This window comes from Balearica regulorum, chromosome 1, assembly GCF_011004875.1.
Source record: "Balearica regulorum gibbericeps isolate bBalReg1 chromosome 1, bBalReg1.pri, whole genome shotgun sequence".
NCBI lineage: Eukaryota > Metazoa > Chordata > Aves > Gruiformes > Gruidae > Balearica > Balearica regulorum.
The window spans coordinates 51,604,748-51,621,330 of record NC_046184.1 but is presented as its reverse complement, the minus strand read 5'-3'; the positions used below and the strand labels follow the sequence as shown (position 1 = coordinate 51,621,330).

Below are 16,583 nucleotides of genomic sequence, written 5' to 3'. Positions count from 1 at the left end.
CCGGCTCAGCCAGCGTCGGGGCCGCCACGGCCGCTAGGTGTCGCCGGCGCCCGGGCCTCCCCCGCGGCCCCTCCTGCGCTCCGGCTGCCGGCGGGGCTGTCTCAGTGCGAGCCTCCGCGCTGGGAGCGGGTGGAGGCGTCAACCCGCAGCGGAGACGCGCAGCCCGGGTCGGCTCGCCCCTTCCCCGCGTAGCCCCGCGGCTCGGCCCGGCTGACGTGAGGCCAACCGAGCCGCTCTCGGCACCGCCAGCGGTCGGCTCACGAGCACGGCCTGCGGCCGCTCTCCGGCGGCGGCGGGGAGCCGCGGCGAGGCGAAGGCTGCGGCGGCGACGGGGAAGCAGCCATGTTGGAGCGGGGAATAAAGTGACTTTCGTCGGGGAGGGAGCGCGGCCGGCGGCCCGGCGGAGGCGGCAGCTCTCGGGACAGCGAGGGGAGGGGGAGGGCTCGGCTCCCGGCGGCCGGATACCGCTCCTGGGCGGAGGAGGAGGGGAAGGAGAAGGGGGAGAGGAACCGCCCCCGGACCCACGGAGCTCCGGCGCTGCTGGTGAGTTGTGGCTGCTTATTGTCTGCCGGCCCCGGAGTGCGGGTCCGGCTCGCGGGGTTGCGGCCTGGCCCGCGGGGGTCGCAGGGGGCCCTCGGCCTGCGTGTGCGTGGGACGTCGCGGGGGTTGAGGTGGAAACGCGGCCCTGGAGGAAGGGGGAAGGTGATGGGCGCTGGGGCGGGGTCGCCCCGGGAGAGGGCCGAGGAGCTGCTCGGGGAGCCCGAGGGGCCGGGGCCGGCAGGGCTGCTCTGCGCCCCCCGGACAGGGCCGGGCCGGGCCGGGCTGTGGGGGATTTCCGCCGCCCGTTGGCGGCTGGGAGCGGCTCCGCGGGGCCCGGGGCAGCTCTGAGGGGCTGAGCCCCGGCTGCGGGGTGACGGGGAGAGCTGAGAGAAGCCGGGCCTGAGGGGTGAGCCGGGGCTTGCAGCCAGTGAGCACCGCGGGATTTTTTGGTGATCCTGCGTTCGTAACCGTCCTTTCCCCACCGCCTCCTCCCCTTTAAGCGAGGCTGCTTTCTCCTGACAGCTCTTCTCCTCGCAGCCTCCGCACGAATGACACATTCGCTCCTATTGCAGGTCTTGCCCCCCCCGCACACCCAAAATATATAGGTTTCTGTGCGTGGCATAAGAGTTTTTGTGCCCTGAGCTTTCAGTTCGTGGATGACAGGATACGTGAACATTTGCTGACCCTGAACTTCTGTGAACTCGTCCCTCCTCTTTCTCTCAGATAGGTAATGGCTTGAGTCCAGTGAGAGCAAAATGGTTCTTCTCTCACAAGGTTGGGGGGAATTAGGTGGCATTAGGTATATTTTATGGAAATTTACTACGCCCACCAGTTCCAATACCGTGTTCATAGGAGAGGATTAGCTGCTGCGTTAGAAGAATGCTGACCTTGATCCCCTTTGTCTCTCCTGCAACAATTTCGGTAGCTGGCAGGAGTTGTTTTAAACTCATTGCTGTCTTTGGCACTTTGCTAGGGGTGGTTAACAGTGAGGGAAGCAGGGCTGAGGTATATCATAATCCAAACTAAATAATTTAAAAAGCATCTATTCCCCCCCCCCCCTTTTTTTTTTCTCCATTTTGGTGAATAATTTATATGTGTGTTTTTCTTTTTGTGATTTAACAGATGATCAATAGCAACATTTTGTAGCTATCATGGCATAGATATGAAGAGAGGAAGCCTGGTTTGACATTCTTCCATTCCCTCCCCTCCCTCCTTTTTTAATTGTATTAATTGAACTGGAAACTAGATGACCAAAGGTTAAATACTTGGAAGATGTGGGACAGAAGAAAACATTTATGAAATTACACTTAGTACCAAATTCAGGTTTGTTTTCTTGTTTGAATTGGGTAAAAGTGAAGTAGGTGATCTGCTATTTTATGTGCTTAAGATGTTAAATAAATTGCCATATTGCTCTGTTGTAGGAATTATGTATCCTCATACACAGCTCTTGTTATTTATATCTGTACTTCAGTAAGTGATGTAAGAGAGACTTGTTTTGAATAATTAACACAAAAGTAACAGATATGAAAACATGAAATCATATGTTTGAAATGCATAGTGAAAAATTTCCCTTAAAATTATTTATACTTGAAAGAACAAACTGAATTTACTTCTCCAACATAGAGAAACCATTATAATGTTAACTTGGCATTAAAAGGGCCGTTTAAATTTGAAAGATGAAAGCATCTTTTTTGATGGCGTTATTTAAATACTGCTTTGGCAATAGTGAGTCTGGCTTACAAAAATCTTTAGTAAGGATAACGCAACGAAGTTCATACCTTGTGTTTGCATATTGTGTGGTGTAGCCCTGTGTTTCCCTGGAATGGAGCTCTACACAAATCAGTAGGTGGGGTCTGCCTACCTCCATACTGAAGAGTTTGCAAATTTGAGCCTGTGTTGTCTGAAGCAAATTATAGTTTGAAAGTGGCGAGTCATTTATTTTAAGCTTGGCTAAGGATGTAGTGCATTAATTGATCATTTTAATATGTAAAACACCACTAACGTGTAGTGAAAGACTTGATTTGTAATTCCAAATATAATTAGACTAAGAATAACTGGAAACCAGAACAGGGCTGTGTTTTTTCCCCTGAATGGCTCTGGCTTCAATTTCTGCCCAACACTGCAGTGTGAAAATGTGATACAGCTTATGACATGGATGTTAAGATATTCTGCATGCCTGTGTTATTGTTACGACGTGGAGCTCTTGCAGTAAAACTATGCAGATTTTTTGAATGGCTTACTAACATATAAAGTCTTCTAATTTCTTGAATGACTACCTGCTGCTAGAAGAAGAAAAAAACAAAGAATGTTTCTCTAGTCTTAATAAATTTTGGTTCAGTACAGTGTATTTGAGTAGATCAACCTAAGAGTGCAATCAGGAAAGGCATCGTTGGAGACTGATTAAACGAATAGTCAGCATTAAAACCTTTCCGGGAATTTGCTCTTTACCCTCTTTTCACGTTTAAAGGAAGCTGTTGATATTTCATGTACTGATCAGCTTTTATTTGTTGGCCAAGAAAACTGATCAGCTGTTTTAAAAAGGCATATTACTAGTTGTGTCCTTATTGAATGCGTAATCTGGTGCGATGTGAAAATGGACAAGATCATGTGTAAAAATCAAGCTCAATAATAATAAAGCTTTTTTAGCATAAACTTGCCTTTTGTAAACTCACTAAATGTTGCTTACAATTTTTAAGTTACAGGTATCTTAAGTTCTGAGCTGCATGCTTTTTAAAGCTTTTTTTTATTTTTACAGCAAGCTCTGAATATGTATCTACTGAGGCAACTGGGCACCACTGTAATCAGTGGCACTTCAGGATTTGATATCAAACACTACTGTACAACTTTAGCTTGTAAAAATGCTTTTAAAATGCCAAATGTTTACTCAGCAGTTACACTTCACATCTGAAGAACAAACTAAACCAATGTATTGCTAGTGATCGTTGTCTTTTTTGCAATGCACATAATTGAAGCAATGACTTTCTCCTTCTGAGTGTAAGAACTGGAAGGATATTTTTTTTTTGTGCCTGTTCACATGCTGATGTAGAGACTATCTTACTTGGATGTTAGAGATAAAAGCATTTTATATTTAAATATTTTGATCACTAGACAGTAATTTTAATTTACTTTTTAAAAACCTTTAATAGTCTAGGGGGCTTTTTAATAAACTTACTAAATGTTTTCTATCCTGTGTGTACCTTTTGGGGCCTAGTAACTTTTTTCCCCATGAAGCAGGGAAGAACAGATACTGCTTCTTCCAGAAATACCAGATTCCCAGAAATGCCCACTAATGGTGTGAGATGTTTTCTTTTTCCTGTGTATTTTGTGAAGACTTGTGATATACTTTTGACAACTGTTTCTCTGAAGAGTGAGAGTTAATGTTTGTTTAGACAAATGACTATTTATAATTCAGTATTGAATATAAATCCGTACATGCCCACTCTTAACTAACCTGATGGATTGGCAATTCTTCCAGAATTTCTGGATTATTTTTAGCAGCGATGTGAACTCCAGGGTTCACTAGAACTGGCTAATTAGAACATCTACAAACAGCAGTCTAAACCTCGAGCATTTAACCACTGATATTGATAGTCACAAAGAATAAAGAAAACTGGAACTTGAGCTAGTGTGCTAACTTGGAGCACAAGAACATAAAAAAAAAAAAATCTCCTTCAGTTTTGTGATCTGATTATATGAAAAACAATAGCCTTAATCGATCATAGATCAGGTAATTTGCATTAGACCAGCTTTTGATACGTCAGTCCTCGGATAATAAGGCTTTTGCCACTTCTTGGAGATCATTATACATTCTATCATTATGTCTGACTGTATTATACCAAAGACACACTGATTCTGGAAATAATAACTCTGTTTTACTGGTGTATTTGGGCTTTTGTGGTCTAGTGCCTGTTTTTAAAGGATTAGAAATTTCTTTCAACAGAAAACATCATGTTATCATGGGGTGCTATGTATAAGCACAAATGTTATAATGAAAAAAGAAATGTGTGAGTAGCATCATTAAAAAATACAGCAGCAGAAGAAATAACTGTCAAATCAAATTTAAATTTTTCATGCGGGGCACAATTAAACATAATTTTAAGAAGGGGAAAATACCAACTTTATTACATTTTAAAATAAACACTTAAAGGCTTCTGTGAATTTCAGGACAATGTTCTGCTTGCTTCCTGCTGTAATACCTTGAAAATACAGTAAGCTGAAGAACAGTTTTGTCCTAGGTTTTGATTTTGACCTTTTTTTCCCTTATTTTTTTTAATCTTCTCTGGAACAAGTAGTTGTGCATGTATTATGATGAACAAGGCTGCATTATTATACCAGAACAAAGAAACTACATGTCTTTCATTTACACTCCCAGCTACAGTTCTTGCCTCTCTGTATTTTAGGTTGGCCTTGCTAGGTATCTTGCATAAGTAAATGTTACTCTGTGCCCTCTAATCATATTTCATTTAATTATAATTTATACCTTGTAATTGTGCTCCTTTCCCTGACTGCTGCTGTTTTCAAGGCTTGGTAGAGTTGCATGATGGTCTCTGATTTTTAACATCTGCATTTTGTCAGCTTCGCTAAGGATACTTGCATGCTTTCAGTTTGTGTTAAAGTTGGCAGGATCATGATTTTCTCTTCTGTGCTTAGCGGATTAGGGCATTTTGCAGGCATGTAGCTCTACTGATACGCTTGTATCATAGTGAACTGCCATAAACTGCGTAGTCTTCCTTCAGAAATGTCTCTTGAGTATTTCTGACTTCCTACTCTTACCTTACTGACGTGGAAGTATTTTGATTTGTTTGCATTTTGTTCAGGTACATGCAAGACTTTTTTATACAGCAATCATTAAAGGTAACATTTAATGAGGTTTACAGTAATGGATGCTAATTGGTGTTCAGTAAAATAAAGATCTTTGTGAAGTATGGATTACTGAGAATAATCAAAGAATATTACTTATCATCAAAACCATTGTCCTGTAATTAAGAGACAACTGGGTTAAAAAGCTACAGTGGCCTATAGCCACTGTAAAAGTAAAGAAGTAAAGAAGTTGAAATTGAATTGATTGATTGATAAGGGAAGCCAAAGACTGTGATGAGGAAAACCTATGCTGTCAAGGACTATGGCAATAAGACAGGGCATGTTTTAGAAGGAAAATGAATTTAACAAAGCCATTAGCTTGTTAAAAATGCTAAAAAAAAAAAGTTAGCATTTGGTGATCTTCAGAAGAGGTTAATGTTCACTAAATACTGCTGTATTCAGAAGTAAAACCAGATGATAGTCCTAAGTTCCTAAGAGAACCTGAGGGTGTTAAACAGCAGCCGCTGAAATTGTAGGGTAAGAATTGTAAAAGTTGATAGGGTGCTTTCTGGATTATTAATGCTGATCGTGTTTTTCAGTATGTACCAGAACACTGAGAAATTCTGTAGTTTTAGCACAACTTAAGGATTCTTTCAGTGTTTTTAAAAGTTAGTAATATGCAGCATAATGGGTATTGACAGGAGTTTAAGTAAAGGAAATAATTAATCAGCGTATATTTATAGAAGACTGATCTTGTGAAGTTAACTTCTGGTTCTCTTGATAAGATTACAAACTTTGTGTGGTATAATATTGTTAATGTTGCAGACAGGCTTCTCTGAAACCTTTTACTTGGTTGTTATGTGACATTTTGATAAAGGCACTAAAATGATAGATCAAGTGCCTTCATGTGAAATGTTTTAAAACCTGGTGGACAATGTGAATCAAGTGGTTAACTATAAATAGTTGCCATTACGTAACTGCGTGTGATGAGGGTTCCTCCTCGGCAAAGTACGTTCATGAAGGAGCACTGGGAAACCTGCTCAGTGCCTGCAGTTGGGCCTTGCCACTACTGAAGTGAAAGCCAGGGAAAATTGCTGATCGTTTTTGTAGCTTGCAGAAGATTGGGAAAACAATAGATACCGCAGAACGGGTCATTAGCGCAGGGTGGATGCTTGGAAAAATGGCAGTTTCCTAGTTGTTTACTCAGTCTGGCATTTTATATCAGGCTTTAAAAGATCGAATACAGTATATTAACTTTTAAAATAAATAAGTCATATTTTGTAATTAAGTCAAATATAAGCAGCTATTAATATTAGCGTTTAGTTTGGGAATTTATATTGTAAAGCTTCGGAATAGTTTCTCATGTATGATACAGAACAGATACTAAGTGTTGATCTGCATTCAGTATGTGGGTCTTAGGGAAAGCTTTTATTTTTAAAAGATATTAATAATATAATTAATAATTCATTAATAATATACAAGAGGAGGAGAACCAGTTATTAAATAATAGATTACATTTTATTGTATTTCCACAAGTTTTCTGTGTATCTTGAAGCAAAGTTGAATTTCTAAATGTAGAATTCATAAACATTCTGTGTAAGCTAGAAAAGTTGTAGTCATATATATGTTTAACTGGGGAAAATGAAAAGCCATTTTTTTAGTCCTTAGTTTATTGCAAGAGCAGCTTCCTCTGTTCTTTCTCTCTTTGTCAAGATCTGGTTGTCATAAGCAGCAGTATTTACATATGCAGGAGGCTTGTTTCCTTCTTACGTACTATTCAGTCTTAAAGCTCTGTCATAAATATCTTGCTAAATTGTTTAAGTGTCTGCTTGTAAAATGTGAAACTATTTCATAATACAACTTATTTATGTTTGCTCTGAAAATGAGGTATAAAACTTCAGTCTTCCTGTGTGACTGTGGGAGACTGAGCTTGGGCTGGTGCTGCCTGTGAATAACTTTGTCGCTCCACAGACAGTTTAAACTGATATAATTTTGGCACTATTGCTTAAAGCCATGGTGATTTTCCCCTTTGGCTGCTGCTCTCATCCCCTTGCTCCTGCCTTTGTATCCGCAGGTGTCTTGTGGTCATTTGACTATGTCAGGGAACTGATGAAGGTTACAACAGACATTTGGGTTCAACTTTACTTTTGTTTTTAAACATAAATAATAGTTACTTTCTGCAGAATCAATGGAAAAACAACAATTTGTAATTATTTATTTTTTTAAATATCCTGAGCAGATGGGAGGGGAAACTTCCTGTTGTACAAAGAGGAAAGGAGGTCCTCAACTGCTAAATATATCAAACATATATGCAGTAGTAAAGTCTTTTAAAAATGATGTGTAAAACAGCAGCTCAGAAACTTATTTTGGTACTGAGTAAGAAGAGAGAGTGGGGAAATAATTACTGATAAATCTTATATATTCTGAATTTGAAATATGGCTGCATCTTTGAGGTGGAAGTTATGAAAGGAAATAGGGTTTTTTTTGTCTGAAATTGTTGGAGGAAAGAAATCTAAGGAAGCTGATTTATTTTTTTTCCTAGAAAATAATATTTAAAAACAACTACAGAAGCTGAAATTGAGCTATGGTATGAGTTCGAAAGAAATTTCGGAACAACGATGAAAAAAATCAGTTAATAACTATAGTGGTCATATTTTAAAGGGGCCCAGTAGGGGAGTCGTGCAGGGTCCTTGTTTTTTCTGAAGAAGCGATCACCTCAGGAGAGACAAGATGAGCTCTTTGGCTTCATTGAAGCTACAGCTGAATTTAAATCACTGAATTTTACACTGAGTGTTCTTGAGAATAATGTCCTGTGCAATACTCAGATAAAGCAATTTCAGAGGCAATTCCAAAAGTTTAAGATTCTCCATAGTATTTCATTAACTTTGTCAATGTGATTCAGTAGGTTATGGCAAAGAAGCAAAATATTTTAAAGCTTATGCTATTTACCTTCAGGATTAAACAAGATAAACAGCTTACAGTGTTCCCATTTGCACAAGTCACAGTATTTTTAAACCTGCTGCTTGTAATACTGGGTTGTTTATCAGGGAATGCAGTTAACCTAAATGTTTTATTGTGGCTTGTTTCTAATTCTTCTCAGTATGATTCTCAAAAGCAAAATGTTTAATCCATAAGCAAAACCAGAATCTTTAAAAAATTATTTAGGCAGAAGGAGGCCTTTTGGTATTAAGCATGCTCTCTTTTTTCTGAACCGTACAGGAGAAACAACACGATGGTGTATAGTAATTAGCTTGCTCTGTAGGTATATGCTTTTCTTCTTGAATGATGCAATTTTAGTATTTTAGGAACAATACCAAGTAGATTATGAATTCTGAAGGTATGGATTTGATATGCTTTGGTAGTAAGCTCAGTTACTGCATTTTAAAATGTGTTTGGTTTCAGTTTGTATGTAAAATGTAAAGTGTTGGGTGTTGTTAACAATGTGTTCTGAACCTGCTTCCTTTAAAATGTTTTTTTCTTTTTTTTTCAGTGATTTTACATAATAGGACTTTTGGCCTCCTGGTATTTGTGAATATTTCTGGTAGTGGAAGAGACATTAGTTGAAGGATTTAAGTCATAAGTTGTTTGTCGTTGTTAAAAGTTATTTTGGGGATGAATGGATAGCTAGTGATGATTTGCCCCTGTAGCTGCATTTTAACAAAGTAGGTATATTCTTTTTAATAATATGTTTCTAGGAGCAGGTAGATGAAACCTGGATTTTTTTTCAGCAAGTGATTTATTCACAGCAGATTGACTGATTTGGAGTTAGCTTTTTTTTTTTTTTTTTAAAATGCTCATCTCTGTACTCAGTAGAGGGAAACAGGTTCAGAGGGTAAGCCAGAGATCTTAATATAGAGCTGCCTCTCTTTCCACATTTACCTTGGAGGGAGCCCATCACAGTCATCGTTTTGGTATTACAACATTACAGTTTGAGCTGAATTAAGTGCTTGCTTCAGAATAATTTTTGCTGTATCAGTAAACTGAATAGGTTTCCACTATGATCTGGAAAGTACTGGAAGGAAGAGAGAGGGCAGGAATTACATGGTTGATGGTGAAGGAGGAAGAGAGTGGCTGGGGGATGGAGCCAAGCATTTTCTTACTGGTGGTGGGAAACTGTTAACTGACCCCAGAACTGGTATGAAACTTTTTCCTAAGTGCCTCAGGTCCCTAAAGATGAATAGTCTCAATCCCCCCCCTGCAATTTATGCAATTGAGTCTTTAATATGTAAGCAAGAAAATGTGCAGATTTTCCTTTATTCTTCACTTCTGCTTGCTGGTGCTTAGCGTGAATTAAAATTCTAGTCATGTGAGTAGTAGTGATAGTATATTTTAATATTGAAATAGATTGCTGAATGATCTGTTTTCATTTTATGTCTCATGGCGATTTCAGAAACTAGGGTTGCCAGGACAAATACAAATGATCTGTTCTTTTGTATTGTGAAAACCTGGATCTTAGAATATAAATGCTCCATGATAAAATAAGCCTAGTGAAGATTTGGGCATATACTATACTTGCCATTGATATTTGTTATTGGCTTTTTAATGACATTACACTGCATAAAATTAGTTGTAAAGTTATATCTTTACATGACTGGATTTTCATATCTGCTCTTGTATATATATAATATATGCTCTTGTATGTATATAATAATTGTATCTTAATTCAGAGTTTGTTTTTTGGTTTTGCTTGGAAGATAGGATATGTTTTACTTGTATGTTGAGGATGATTTCCTTGGGTTGGATGACATTATTTGCCAAGTTTAATGCTAGTTTAGATAACCTGTTGAAGCTGTTATTTTAGGATATAACTGCAACAGGTTTTGTGTAGTGACATTGGCCAGTTATGATGGAAAGTAGTGCATCACTAGCTAAGGAAGTACGTAGGGACAGATTATGTCAAATTTTGATTGCTTAAATTGAGGCTTAAGATACTAATTTCAGGGTGCAAGTGCTGCGGACGTTTTGAAAATCAGCCTTAACAGTGTCAGCTGCAGAGACCTGTTAACAGAAATAATACCGATAGTGTCTGAAAACCTAGTGGTATAGATTCTGGTAAACATTTCTAAGAAACAACTGGAGGAGAAGCGAAGACGGTTTATCTATAAAATACTGGTAAGCCAGCTTTATACTAGCACCATAGGATAGCTTTCCCCTGTTCTGTGGCTAAGTGGTATCTTGCTCTCAGTCTTTTTATACTGCTGCAAATGGATCTATCCTGGACTATGTAATCTACATTCATGCTTTACGTCTCAGTCGAGGTAATTGCACTGATGCCTTTTCCAGTCATACGTCAGACAACTAACACATACGTAACCACCTCACTGCTTCCAGACAGGCTTGAAACACAGACTTGGAAAGCAGTCCTGTTGACTGTCTTCTACAGGTAATATTCTCTCTTAACTACTTTGGGTATACAGAGCTTCCAGTAGTAGATTATTAAAAAAAAAAAAAAAAAAAAAAAAAAGATCTTTGTCACTTAAGGAGGGAAAAACCCTCAAACCTCTGATAAAGCACAGGAAGCAAAATTGTTGACAGAGAAAATTCCTTTTCTGTATAGTCATTTTTATGAGAAGAGCCACACCCCAAAGGTAATATATTTAACTGTTAGTGGATCCTAGTGACATAATACAATTTTTTCCCTTGTATTCAGAGGTTTAAAAGGGATAAAGAAAATTAAGTGGGTTAATATCCTTTCAAAGTTATTGTGGTAGTTGCCACCTTATTTGTGTCGTGTTCTAATTAAAAAATATTTGTGTCTCTGTGATCGTAAGAAACGTCAGAAAAATAATGTGTTCCATTTTGTGCAAAAGCGGGAGACATTTATGATGGTCCTTTCATCTTGTTTAACTCCTGACAATGCTTCTTCCACAGTGTGCACAAGCCTTGCTTTTTCTGCTAGGTAGTAATAATACTGCAGTTGGATTGAGTTATAAACTCTAGGAAGCTTTTTAATGAAGCAGTCTGAAATACAGAGAAGATGCACTTTGTTTTACAGCATAGAGGTGAACTTTTCTTTTTAATAATGTCCTTTTCCCCTCCTTGGATGAGTAGCTTTGCTGTATTTTTGAACCAAACTTTAGGGTAGCAGTGGTTTTGTTGGGTAGTGGAGGGGACGAATTCAGTTGTCAGAAGTGAGGGAAGGAGGGCAGAACTAGGACAGAAGGAGAGCTTTACATGCAGGGCATGCCATTCTGGCACACTGCATCCAGAATCTGGAGTGTGTTCTTGTGAAATGTGTAGAATCTGGTGGGGTTTTGGTTTTAAGCCAGAAGAAGGCCTAGGGGTTGTCTTAGGGCTTTGCTGTCTGTGCTATCAGCAATATTTTGATCTAAACAGGCAGACATCTGTGTTTATGTAGTGAAGCACAGCGTACGTAAATCTGCTCTTAGATCCCTGTACTGCAGGTTTTCTTTGAGAGATGCCACGTACAGTATTATTCATGATACATGCTGATTATGTGTTCTAAGGATAATTAAACGTTTTGAACTTTAGTAGGCCATAGGGCTGTATCATATCCAAGTTTTTTTAAATTCTAGTTACGAAATGCTGTAGATTGAATAATATAATGTTGTAGAAAAGCTAGAGGTGATTACTAGATGCTGCTGTTCATTGCTGTCAAATACACGCTCTGCAGCATCAAAAGTATTACGACAGAGGAGATTGAATTGAAGCCCAGAAATGTTTCAATGTTTCAGGTGTCCTAACGCATTGTCTTGTAGTGCTGCTAGTTTAATCTTATCCATGGTTCTGACACAATTTTTTGTTGCCCAGTCCTTCTGTAGAACAATATTCACTTCTGCATCTCTGTACCCATGAATGGAGTGCTGGTCTCAGAATTTTGCTATGAAATGCCTTGTACTACTTTTTTTTTTTTTTTTTTTAAACCTTGAAGCTTTAAGTGTATGAAAGTTAAATACTGGGAATTCTATTAATAAGGCTTAAACTTCCTAAAGGCAAAAAGCAGCTTTTCTCCTTAATTTCCAGTATAGTTTTGTTATCTTTTTTGTCCATCAATATTTTGGGAAGTGCTGTGTTTCCTAAAAAATATCACTAGGGAACATCACAAGAGGCATGCTATGTTGTTGTTGGACACTTTTATATGCTTAAATTTTTGCAGCTTATCTGGTTTTTGTCCCTGTCTTTTTTAGTAATTTGTATGCTACTAGAAATGATTAATATTGGAATTTTAGGTATTTTTGTTAAATTGAATTTTAGATATTTTTTTTTTAAGAGCCCTTAGATAATCTTCATCTGCCTTGCCCATCATATGGCAAAGCTGATGTTTTTGGTGTTACTTCAAGCATCCAAGATCACAAAGTGGCAAAGTTAGTCACAGGATCGTATTCACAGCCCAGGTTTTCCTTGCTCTTTTCTATCTTTCCTACATATGTGGTACAGAAATTTATTTACTCAAATAATTCCATGAGATTAGCTGTAAGAATTTGTGTTGCTGTAATAAAGGTTGAAACTTGTAGCTTCTGATCTGTAACTTTACTGGCTTAATTTTTTGTTTATTTTAAATGATTCATTTTAAAAGGATGCTGATGTTTCAGTATGCAGTAACACAATATTAATTTTTCTACAGTATAGCATAATGTGTAATTTGGGCTTTAATTTTTTTCATAGACTCTATTTGGAACTCTGCTGGTGTGTATGCTTTTAATAGTATTGATGAAGACTGGAGTCTTCATCTGAAAATTATGTATTTTAAACTAAGTTTAGAATTGATGTGTATTTCTTCCACCTCACGTAATTTCCTAGAATGGGGAAGCTGTATTTGAAAACAATAGAAGATTGCTCTGTAGAGTGATTTAATTCTGTCATTTGGAGACACTACTTAGAAACAGCCTATCTATTATATTGAATTTTTTTAAAATGTTGACTTTTGTTTTAAAAGTGGGGTGCAATCTAACTCCAAATTCCAACAAATAAAAAGAGAAAACATGATCTATATTAAATGTTAATTAAATTCATAGGTGATAGAAAAGCAACTGATGGGTTGAAGGTCATTATGACCTTGGAGAAAACAGAAGGTATTTAGGATTATAATAAGCTTTAGCAGGCTTTCTGTACCATAGCCCTTTCTATATTTTGTTTAAGAGATCTGGAAGTAACTTTAATAAATGTGACCTATTTTTAGATTTAGTTTGTCTTTTGGACTATTGGAAATCCTGCTTATGATGTATTTAGAACTGTTTTTACTTGAAAGATGCAATGAAAGTTTCAGGTATTTTTTTAGTGAAACATTCACATATATTGAGAGGAGGAGGTTAAAATGGCAATTTTATGGCTGGGTGAAATTTGTATATAGCAAAGGAGATGTAAAGAAATGCAACCACGTTTTCTTCACACATGCAAGAGCATGTTCTGTAAGCAATTTCTGCAGTTAACTTTGTTGCGCACTTCATGATTAGTTAATGTATGTTGGGCATGTTATAAATGCATGTCTGGCATATTAGAATATGATTTATACATTGTAAATCATAAATACTTTATTCAGTATTTTCACTGCTCATTACACAGAGTTGTCTAGCAGCACTTCAGTGAGGGTAAATGAATTCTCTTAAGACCTAAATGTTATCATCAGCAATATCTGTGTGTTTACATTCTTGACTGCATGGGCCGTACATGGACCACTTTTTAAAATAGTCCATTGTGTGAATAAAGAATATTCAAGTCTTTGTTATGCTAAAGTAGAAGTTTCATACAAGCACTAAATCGATTAAAAATACTCTTCTTTTTTTTGGTAGTTAAACTGTCTCTCAAATTTAGACGTCCTGTCTCAAAACAGCAGTATTAATCATTTAGTAGGATTAAAAGAGAAAGTTCCTTTGTAACAGCTCTTTGTAATTATTCAAAGTTAATTGTTTATTTTGAAGGGGAAATGAACTTTCTTTCTATGAAATGGTGTACAATGCTAAAATTAACCTGATCTGTAGCATGTAACGTACTGTTTATCAAAATGATGCACTGTAATTTAGGATCATTTAATCAAAACAGTAATAACTTCAAGGTGTTTTTGTTCATACAACCAAATCAACATAAATAATTTGAATTAAAAACAAAGTTTGAGGCTTTTTTACAACAGGTTGTGCCTCTTTAGGAGTACAGGTATCTGGGGGTGACATTCCTTGGGTGTAAGGCTCACAGGGGTTAGCGCATGGTGGTGACTGGGCTCTGAGCCTGGCTCTGCCAGGGAGAGTGACGTGGCCACCATCGCTCCCCTTCTGATGGCTCTAGTGGGTGCATTCTTTAATGATAAAACTAGCTTGCTACCTTAAAGCTCACAAAGGCATCTTAAATTGCTGCATTAATCCTCTTCTTTCTAAGAGCAATATTGGGTAAATTCCTGTGTTCCTGTTCCTGTCTGTATTCTCACTAACTTGGTCATTTGATCTTCCTGGTCAGCATACTTACACTCTATAGAAACTATGTTGGTACCAAGATAAAGGTTTCTGTCTCCCGGGAAGAGATTAGGTTGAGTATATTGTGAGCTACAGGGGAATGAACATTTATTTGCAGGGGGACTATTTCACCTGTTTGTGTTATATCTGTTTGAAGGATAAAAAGGAAATTGCAGTTTAAGAGTAAAAAAAGCTTTGGAGTGAGTATGTATTTACTGTCACCTCCAGAAGTCATTACTGACTATATTATATACTAATAGGGATGGGATCCCCTTGTGTTAAGGTGTTTCCTCAGTTAACTCTATCTGTCCATGTAAAAGCTAGTAAATCTGTGTGGTGTTCTGACATTTATTTGTAGTTCATAAAGTTGTAATGTGTGGCGCAAACAAGAAGTTTGCTTTGATACCTAAAAGTTGAGTTATTGAACTGAGGGTTTGTGTCTGCCATTGTCCCCTGTTGTTCTACAGATCCAGTGGAAAAACTGATTGTAAGCCTGCTCTGGTGGCACTGGTAAATGTCTTTATATATAAAGTCAGGATAGATTTATGTATGTTCAGTACCAGGCTGTTCTGAAGCTGAACCAACTTGAGTAAATTCTCTTTTTTTTTTTTTCCCCCCCTGTTGCACAGTACACAAGGTTTAAAATAAAGGTAGACTTCTGAAAAAGTAAACTGGAAATGGCCATGCATAACACTGACTCCACTTGCCTTGGCCTTGTGGCCAAACGTGCTCTGTTTTCCATGAGATGTGGTCATGAGGCTGGAGTAGAAATCGCCTAGTGCTCCAGGCAGCAGCTTTCCTCCTCTGCAGACTTGACCAAAGGAGGGTTCCCACAGTAGGACTGCAAGGAGGGCGGTAAATACACAGTGCTTTTCTTTATGGGTGGTAGCTTAATTTAATGCCATTTAGAGGAGTTCATGATTAGTCATCTCTTTCTCTTACGTCAGTTATTTGCTGTGAAGCTATCTGCTGTATATGCTTGTTGACCTAAACATTGATGTGTTGAACTGCTGTTCATCAGACATGTTACGTTCCAAAAAATTGCATGCTTTCAATTTGTCCTCCAAGATGCTCTGCAAAGTACGTGTGGTGTTTACGTAACGAAGGGAGATAGTTGGGTCTTTCAATTGACCTGGTGACTAAATTAGGTAATTCTCACAGAGGATACTTTGACACTGGTCATAAATTAAGTGAGCACATGAAACCTGTTTGTTACAAGCCTAATTAATAAGAAACACTTATTCTACACTTACCCCTCTTATCCTCATTGTGTTTTATTAAATGTCAGTTAAGATAATATATAATTAAAACATTAAACATCATTAAAACTGTCTCAAGTATCATAATAAATTGTGAAACAAACGATGTCAATCCTGTAAGTCATAACAAAACAAGCTGCTTTTTGAGCTTATTGGACTGTCTTAAGGAAATAAATGCAGTAAGAGTTTTTGCTGGTGATTTGCAAAATGTGAACTGCAGTAGAAAGGAAGTTGCAGAAGAAGTTTGAGCAGTAGATAGAATAATACTGTTTTGATAGTAATAGAAAGACTTTGATCTTTACTCTTTTATTTTGTGAAGACTGAGTGTTTGGGTAGGAGGGGTTCAGGGTGGTACTTACAACTGGATGTGTTTTTGTTACGCTGGAGAATGGAAAATTTAGCAAAGCTTCTTGCTAGTATGAAAGGCACTATCTTTTATTTCTTTGCCTCCCCTTATTTTTTTGTTGTTCAGTTTGCTCTGTATTACTGTGAAGAAAATACAATAATGTGCATTTTAAAGACATGATACCAGATGTAGAGTATATTTCAAGTGTTCAGAAATCATCAAATTTGCTTTGAA

The 16,583-nt window shown here is 38.0% G+C and overlaps 1 protein-coding gene across 7 annotated transcripts in view; it reads left to right on the top strand.

Moving 5' to 3' along the window:
• CDK17 (cyclin dependent kinase 17) overlaps positions 1 to 16,583 on the top strand; it is a 118,046-nt gene that overhangs the window by 21,744 nt on the left and 79,719 nt on the right. Inside the window, exon 1 of one of the 7 annotated variants that reach the window (XM_075749156.1) lies at positions 66 to 543. The exons of 1 other annotated variant lie outside the window; for it this stretch is intronic. The gene's annotated coding sequence lies outside the window, so the exon portion shown is untranslated. Of the gene's footprint in view, positions 1 to 65; positions 544 to 648; positions 672 to 1,728; positions 1,864 to 10,478; positions 10,724 to 16,583 lie in introns of those variants that run through there. 5 more of the 7 variants (XM_075749128.1, XM_075749148.1, XM_075749137.1 and 2 more) reach the window with 5 other exon arrangements.